Source organism: Euphorbia lathyris, chromosome 4 (assembly GCF_963576675.1).
Source record: "Euphorbia lathyris chromosome 4, ddEupLath1.1, whole genome shotgun sequence".
NCBI classification, from domain to species: Eukaryota; Viridiplantae; Streptophyta; class Magnoliopsida; order Malpighiales; family Euphorbiaceae; genus Euphorbia; species Euphorbia lathyris.
The window spans coordinates 3,033,625-3,042,539 of record NC_088913.1 but is presented as its reverse complement, the minus strand read 5'-3'; the positions used below and the strand labels follow the sequence as shown (position 1 = coordinate 3,042,539).

The 8,915-nt window shown below is 36.8% G+C and overlaps 1 non-coding gene across 1 annotated transcript; it reads left to right on the top strand.

Annotated features, from left to right (window-relative positions):
* The first annotated feature begins 3,712 nt into the window (after positions 1-3,712).
* On the top strand, positions 3,713-3,819 carry LOC136228137 (small nucleolar RNA R71). The gene has a single exon (XR_010688471.1). It is a non-coding gene; the product is annotated as a small nucleolar RNA R71 (small nucleolar RNA).
* The last annotated feature ends 5,096 nt before the right edge of the window (positions 3,820-8,915 follow it).

Here is an 8,915-nt window from a genome sequence, read left to right as displayed (position 1 = left end):
TCATCTTTTCTACCTAAATTTCCCGTTCTTTGGCATTTGACACAACGAGTAATAAATGAACGGACATCTTTAAACAATGTAGGCCAAAAGAAACCACATTCAAATATTCTAGCTACTGTCTTACTAACCCCATTATGTCCTCCATAAGAGCTAGAATGGCATTCAGACATTATAGACTCATATTCATTTTCACTAACGCATCTCCTAATTATCCCGTCACCATAAGTTCTAAACAAAAAAGGATCTTCCCAAAAATACTGTTTAATGTCAAAGAAGAATTTCTTCTTTTGTTGGAAAGTTAATCCTTCCGGAGCAATGTTGGCGGCAAGATAATTTACAATATCCGCATACCATGGTGACATGACACTTTTTATTTGATAGAGATATTCATCAGGGAAATCATCTCGTATACCGATAGTTTCACCTATAGGACCGTTTTCATCTTCTAGTCTTGATAGATGATCGGCGATAAGGTTTTCGACTCCCTTTTTGTCTTTAATTTCTATATCAAATTCTTGTAACAATAAAACCCGTCTAATTAGAGGTGGTTTTGCATCTTTCTTAGCAAATAAATACCTTAAAGCTGCATGATCAGTATAAATAATAACTTTCGAACCTAACAAGTATGACCTAAACTTATCACATGCAAAAACTACAGCTAACATTTATTTTTCGGTTGTGGTGCAGTTTAATTGTGCACCGGACAATGTGTGACTTGCATAATAAATGACATGAAGTTTCTTATCCTTCCTTTGACCTAAAACACATCCAACAGCTAAGTCACTTGCATCACACATAATTTCAAAAGGTAAATCCCAATCGGGTTTATCAATAATAGGTGCACTGACTAGAGCTGTTTTAAATGTTTCGAAAGCTTTAACGCAATCTTCATTAAAATCTAAGGTTGAATCTTTCATGAGTAAATTAGTAAGCGGTTTGAAATTACAGAGAAATTCTTAATAAATCTTCTGTAAAAACCGGCATGTCCTAAAAATGACCTTACTCCCTTAACAGTAGTTGGAGGGGGTAATTTTTCTATTACTGAAGTTTTTGCTCTATCCACTTCTAATCATTTTTCAGATATTTTGTGACCTAAAACAATTCCTTCGTCAACCATGAAATGACATTTTTCCCAGTTTAATACTAAATTTGTTTCTTCACACCTAGACAAAACTTTATCCAAGTTTTGTAGGCATGAATCGAAAGAATCTCCATAAACGGAAAAATCATCCATAAAAACTTCCATGATATCTTCAATGAAATCATTAAAAATTACAGTCATACAACGTTGAAATGTTGCAGGTACATTACATAGACCAAAGGGCATCCTCCTATATGCAAATGTTCCGTAAGGACATGTGAAGGTTGTTTTATCTTGGTCATCCGGGTAAATATATATTTTAAAGAATCCGGAGTAACCGTCTAGAAGACAATAGAAAGCATGACCAGCTATCCTTTCGATCATTTGATCAATGAAAGGTAGAGGAAAATGGTCTTTCCTAGTTGCTTTGTTTAGGTTCCTATAGTCTATACAAACCCTCCAACCGATGGTGGTTCGTGTAGGTATTAATTCTCCTTCGTCATTCCTTACAACTGTTATGCCTCCCTTTTTAGGTACACAATGGATTGGACTAACCCATTCATTATCCGAAATAGGATAAATGATTCCATTGTCTAGAAGTTTAGTAATCTCATTTTTGACTACTTCTTTCATATTCGGATTGAGGCGTCTTTGTCTATCCGCTTTAGGCGGCTTATCTTCTTCTAAGTGAATTCTGTGCATTACAATGCTAGGATTAATACCTTTTAAGTCTGAAATTTGCCAACCCATACTTCCTATCCTATTTCTAACAACTTCTTTCAACTTCTCTTCTTGAACCTGTGTTAATTTGTTAGAGATAATTATAGGTAGAGAATCGCCTTCGCCTAAGAAAGCGTACCTCAAATGACTAGGTAATTCTTTAAGTTCTAATTTAGGTGGAACTATAATTGAAGGCGGAACTGGTCCATCTTCTCGAATCAAAGGTTCTGGGTCCTTATCTTCTAATTCCTCACTCATTATAGGTTCTATTATTTCCTCTTTTTGAACAATGTCATTTACACATTCTTCAACTAAATCAAGTTTCATACAAGCGAAATCCTCCATAGGATATTTCATTGCTTGGTTCATATCAAACTCGATCTTATCATCTCCTATTCTTAAAACTACTTTCCCTTCCGACACATCAACTAGAGCACGTCCCGTGTTCATGAACGGTCTACCAAAGATTAGCGGACAATTAACGTCATATGCAAAATCTAATATAACGAAATCGGTAGGAAAATAAATTTGTCAACTTTAACTAAAACATCCTCAATAATACCATATGGTCTTTTAGTGGTTTGATCTACTAATTGCAAAACCATGTTGGTACGTTTGATATCTTCTTCTAAGCCTAACTTATTAAAAATAGATAACGACATCAAGTTTATACTTGCTCCTAAATCACAAAGACAACTTGGGAATTCAATATCTCCCAATTTACACGGAATGGTAAAACATCCGGGATCTTTGAGTTTAGTGGGAAAATTACTCGACACAATTGAACTGCAATCTTCGGTTAGTGAAATGGATGAAATTCCTTCCCAACTGATTTTCTTTGAAATTAAATCTTTTAGGAATTTACCATAATTGGGAATTTGCGTAATCGCATCCATAAACGTCAAATTAATATGCAAATTTTTAAGTTTGTCTAAAAATGTTAAAAGTTGTTTGTCATAGTCCTTATTGCGGACTTTGTGTGGAAAAGGTGGTTTGGGTACAAAAGTTTTTGTACTCTGGTCAATTTGTGCATCTTTTTGGTTTAATGTATCTTCTTTGGATTTTGGTAAATCAGTTCCTGGTAAAGTTGAATTTCCGGGCATTTCCGGACCTAAGTAATTTTTCCTTGAACGAAGAGTGATAGCCTTAACATGCTCTTTTGTATTTTCTTTCGTATGGTTGGGAAGACTTTACTCTTTGCAGGATGTAATTGATTTAGCGAGTTGTCCAATTTGAACCTCCAAATTATGGATGCTAGATGATTGGTTTTTAATAAGCTGATCGAATTTATTCTCGATCCGTTTAAAACCATCGTCGTGATTACTTATTTTTCTGCTCATAGCATTAATAAATTTGTCGATTTTAGAAGATAAAGTGCTAATCGTATCTCTTGATTGATTTTGATAATTGGTTGTACGATTTTGATTAGCATTAGCATTATTATTATTATCTCTCCAATTAAAGTTAGGATGATTTCTCCATCCAGGATTATATGTATTGGAATAAGGGTTATTAGTTTGGTTTTGTCCTTGGACAAAATTTACCTGTTCAATTTCGCTCATACCTTCATAATCCACATCTGTTTGGATTGGCTTACCATTAGGATCACACGGTGCCATAAACCTATCAATTTTGTGCGATAAGGTAGAAAATTGGGCTTGCAACATCACAACTGGATCAAGATTCACTATACCTTTAACTGATGACGTAGTTGAGGATGATGGTTTCGCCATTGGCACGTGTCCACGCTCCGCGGGCCACATACTGCTGTTGATTGCCATTTCCTCCAAAAGTTCTCTTGCTTGGGCCGATGTTTTCTTCATGAATAACCCTCCAGACATAGCATCCAATGAACCTCTAGTTGTAGGATTTAATCCATTATAAAATGCTTGCATTAAAAGTTCAGCGGGCAATTGGTGGTGTGGGCATAAACGTTGAAGTTCTTTAAAACGTTCCCAAGCCTCATAAAGAGTTTCATTATCATTTTGAGAAAAAGATGTTAACTCTTTAATGACTCTTGCGGTTTTTGCTAAAGGAAAAAATTTTGATAAAAATGCTTGGGCTAATTGCTCCCAAGTTTCAAATGTTGCGGCTGGCATAGAAGTCAACCACTCTTTGGCTTGATCCTTCAAAGTAAAAGGAAAAAGGCGAAGTTTGATTGCTTCCGCAATCATATCTGTTATTTTAAAAGTGTCACAAATTTCTAAGAAATTTGTCAAATGGGTGTTAGGATTTTCGTTAGGTAACCCGTAAAATGTTACGTTATTTTGTAACATATTAAGCAATGTTGGCTTAATCTCAAATTGATTTGTATTAATTTGGGGTCTAACTATGCTGTTTGTTACACCGGCCACTCCTGGCCTAGCGTAATCCATAAGCGTAGCCATAATTTCTGGCTCAGTAATTCTAGTTTTTATTGGAGTCTTATTTTTGTTTTTATTTTTGTTTTTCTTGTTCTTTTTAAGGGTCTTTTCAATTTCTGGGTCTGGCGGTTTTGGTGGAATGCCTGAACTTCGAGAACTGCGCATGAACTTGAAATTTCGCACGAACCGAAACTACCTTCAAAACAGAATTTGACTAATAAATATGTTAGTAACTTAAAATAAATAAAATATAAAATTTTGAATAAGTATAAATAAACCTAGATTCGAAATAAAATATGAAAAATCTAAATTTTTGTCAAAAATTTTGGCGTTCCCCGATAACGGCGCCAAAAACTTGTTGAGCGATTTCAGCAAGTGCACGGTATACGCTTGTAGTAATAAAAGATATCGAACCTGAAGGAAATTAAGGCTAAGGTATAGCAGCGGAAATATAAAAATTTTAGCATACTTCCTTTTAACCATAGGATCCGTTAATCGTTATTTCATATAAAGAGGGATAAGAAGGAATACCTTTCGATGAACAATCTACCGTTGTTAAAGAAGCGCCCACAATTCTTTTCCGAGATTCCAACCACAAAGTTTAATACGGTGAGGCTAAGATGAATTCAACCCTTATGAGATGCAACCAAAATAGATTGCCTCTAATAAACCAACACAAGATCAAAGAGAAAGAGGGATGAATAAGATTAATCAATCGATGGAATGCCGAATTAATTCTTGTCCACGAACTTGGGGCATAGAATTCTTTTCTCTCTCTCTCTCTCTAAGCAATTTCGAAAATCACAAAGGGGGGAGGCTTAGGGCTTGGTCGAAATTCACATGGGGAGGGGTATATATATTAGCTTGTATCTAAACCCTAGTTAGATATGAATAGGTTACTTAATAGGAATCCAATTAGGAAAAGGATTCGTAATTATTATCTCACTATATATCTAATATATTTAGGATAATAATAATTAACCTAATTGGATAATAATAGGAGAATATTAATCTAATTAAAACTCCTAATTATATTATCTCTTAATTAATTTAATTCATAATCCTAATCAAATTAGGATTATTGGAATAAAATTAATTCCTTACTAATACATATAAATTTCGGCCCCCTCCTTGTATTTGGGCCTTACTGGGCTCAATTGGGCTTCCATCTATTAATCATATCCATCTCTCTTTTGGTTCCAAGTCTTATGTGTGATCCATTAGGTCCTTACTACTTCTGGCCGTATGCAACCTATTAAATTAATTTCTTCAAGAATTATATTTAATCCCTTGCATAACGGAATGATGTACAGAGTATGTTATTGGCAAGTCCGTAATCATTCCCCCAGAGTCCGTTAAGAAGACAGGCTGATTCTGTCGTTAACCCTTCCGTATTAGTTACGGTATAATACGATCCTTTATCAACTACATCCTTGAACTGAATCTTATGACTATGGGTAATGTCAAGTCACATATAGCGAGACGTTCATTTTACTTGTTATTGGCCGAGTCAACTAAAAAAGATAGGTTAAGTGAAATCAGTATTTCTACTCTTAAGCTATCACCTTGCAAGGGTTTAGAGTCAAGACTTCCACAAGCGATCCTTGGATGTATCTCCCATTAATCGGGAGTGATAAATGCTCAATCCAATGTATAACTACCCTGAAATTACTTCCTGTGACACCCAACCTTTGCAGTTCACACCCCAGAGTCATCTCTATTAAGGATCGTGGGACCACAGGATCAAAGTCTCACATTCAGTAATTCAGGATGACCAATTAACATTCCTTTGAGTCTGAGGATTAGTTATACCTATTAATACCAATTAGATGAACAGTTGACAAGGATGAATCTACCCATCCTGTTATCTCAAATCGGATCCCCAATCCTAATGAACAACGTTTCACCGGATCTATGTAACTGTCCAGATATCTATATATATGAAGCTTGTGAGATCAGCTTTCTGTCGGACAGAAGACATTGTTACATACAAGTCTCAACCGTGATATATCAATCCTAAATATATCACTTGACTTGGGGTGGTTTTAAGTTTATTAGTTTATTATAAAGTTTTGTCTCACTTCATGCTTGTATGAACACTTTATAATCACTTGAAACAAACTTATGGATTTCCTTTTATTAGACTTTATTTAGTGCTTAAAAGGGATTGCCTTTATATAGTTATAAAACATATATCTCATTAAAACAAATGATATAAAGAACAATTCATTTACATTAAGTTTGTATCCTAGAACAATTGTCTATAGGACACTAAACCCCAACATACTCCCACTTGGACTAAAGCCAATTGTTTCTAAAACTTATCCCAGTAGAAGTTAAATGACGATCATGTACTCTCTGGGTTAAAGGCTTTGTCAACGGATCTGCAACGTTGTCCTCTATAGGTACTCTTTCTATTCTCACATCTCCTCTAGCCACAATCTCTCTAATGATGTGGTATCGCTTTAGGTAGTGCTTGGATGCATTATGAGACCGTGGTTCCTTTGCTTGCGCAATGGCTCCATTGTTATCACAGTACAGAGTAATGGGATTGACAATGTCAGGCACCACACCTAGTTCTGTAATGAACTTTCTAATCCAAACTGCTTCCTTTGCCGCTTTCGCAGCAGCGATGTACTCTGACTCGGTCGTAGAGAAAGCTACGCTTCCCTGCTTGGAACTTTTCCAACTGACCGCGCCCCCATTTAGGATAAACAGGTATCCTGATTGGGATTTAAAATCATTCTCATCTGTGAGATGACTAGCGTCTGAAAATCCTTGTATTTTCAGATCTCCTTCTCCGTACACTAAAAACATATCTTTAGTTCTTCTCAAGTACTTAAGAATGTTCTTGACGGCAATCCAATGCTCGTCTCCCGGATTCCCTTGGTAACGACTCGTTACAGATAACGCGAACGCTACGTCGGGTCTAGTGCATAGCATAGCATACATAATCGAACCGATCGCGCTGGCGTACGGGACTACATCCATGCGTCATTTGTCATCATCAGTTTTAGGACATTGATGATTGTTTAACTTTACTCCATGTACCATGGGTAAGTTACCTCGTTTCGATTCAAGCATGCTAAACCGATTTAGCACCTTTTCAATGTATGTAGCCTGTGAAAGACAAAGCAGTCTACGTGATCTATCCCTGTAGATCTTTATACCAAGTATATAGGCTGCTTCACCGAGGTCTTTCATTGAGAAGTTACCGGATAACCATATTTTCACTGACTGTAATAGAGCAATGTCATTTCCCATTAACAGTATATCGTCCACATATAGTATGAGAAATGCTATAGAGCTCCCACTTGCTTTCTTGTAAATGCAAGCTTCTTCGCAATTGTGTTCGAAACCAAATTGTTTTATGGTTTCGTCAAAACGCTTGTTCCAGCTTCTAGATACTAGCTTGAGTCCATAAATGGATCTCTGAAGTTTGCAAACTTTATTTGCATCCTTTGATATGAAACCTTCAGGTTGCATCATGTATACATCCTCAAGCAGGTTTCCGTTTAGGAAAGCTGTTTTCACATCCATTTGCCAAATCTCATAATCAAAATGAGCGGCAATTGCAAGCATGATTCTGATTGATTTGGACATAGCAACGGGAGAGAAGGTTTCGTCATAATCAACACCTTGTTTTTGACGATATCCTTTCGCTACCAACCTAGCCTTGTAGGTGCTAACCTTTCCATCCATGTCAGTCTTCTTTTTGAAGATCCATCTGCACCCAATGGGTTTTATCCCTTCGGGTGGATCAACCAAAGTCCAAACTTGGTTAGTGTACATGGAATCCATTTCAGAATCCATGGCCTCAAGCCATGCTTTAGAATCTGGACTAGTAAGAGCCTCTTCGTATTTTTCGGGTTCGTCGTCTAACACGGGAACCTCGTCATCTTCTCCCACTAGAAAACCATATCTAACTGGGAGTTCACGAACTCTTCATGATCTACGAATAGGTGCCACTGGAGTCTCATCTAATGGGACTTCTTCGGGTACCTCAACCGCTTCTGTTGTTTCAGTCGGTGTTTCTTCCTCTTGAACTTCGTCGAGTTCAATCACGCTTCCCTTTTGTGTTTCTTCGAGAAAATCTTTCTCTAAGAAGGTTGCATGCTTGGATACTATTACTTTCTGATCATCTGGATGATAGAAGTAATACCCTATGGTTTCCCTGGGATATCCAATGAAGAAACATTTATCAGATTTAGAATCTAGTTTGTCTGACGCTATGCGTTTGACATACGTTGAACAACCCCATACTCTCATAAATGAGAACACGGGTTTCCTACCAACGAACAATTCATATGGTGTGGAACTAGCGGATTTAGTTGGTACTCGATTCAGGGTGAAGAGGGCAGTTTCTAAGGCATAGCCCCGGAACGTCTTTGGAAGTAAGGCCATGCTCATCATGGATCGTACCATATCTAATAGGGTACGGTTTCTCCTCTCGGATACCCCATTGTGTTGTGGTGTATAGGGAGGTGTCCATTGTGAGCATATCCCACATTCAGTTAGATAATTCAGAAAATCATCAGAAAGATATTCGCCACCTCGATCAGATCGAAGCGTCTTTGTTTTCTTTCCTAATTGATTTTCCACTTCATTCTTGAAGCATTTGAACTTGTCAAAGGCTTCTGATTTGTGCCTCATCAAGTAGATATAACCATATCGAGTATGGTCATCTATGAAGCTAATGAAGTATCTGAATCCTCCTCTTGCTTGGACTGACATAGGACCACATACATCTG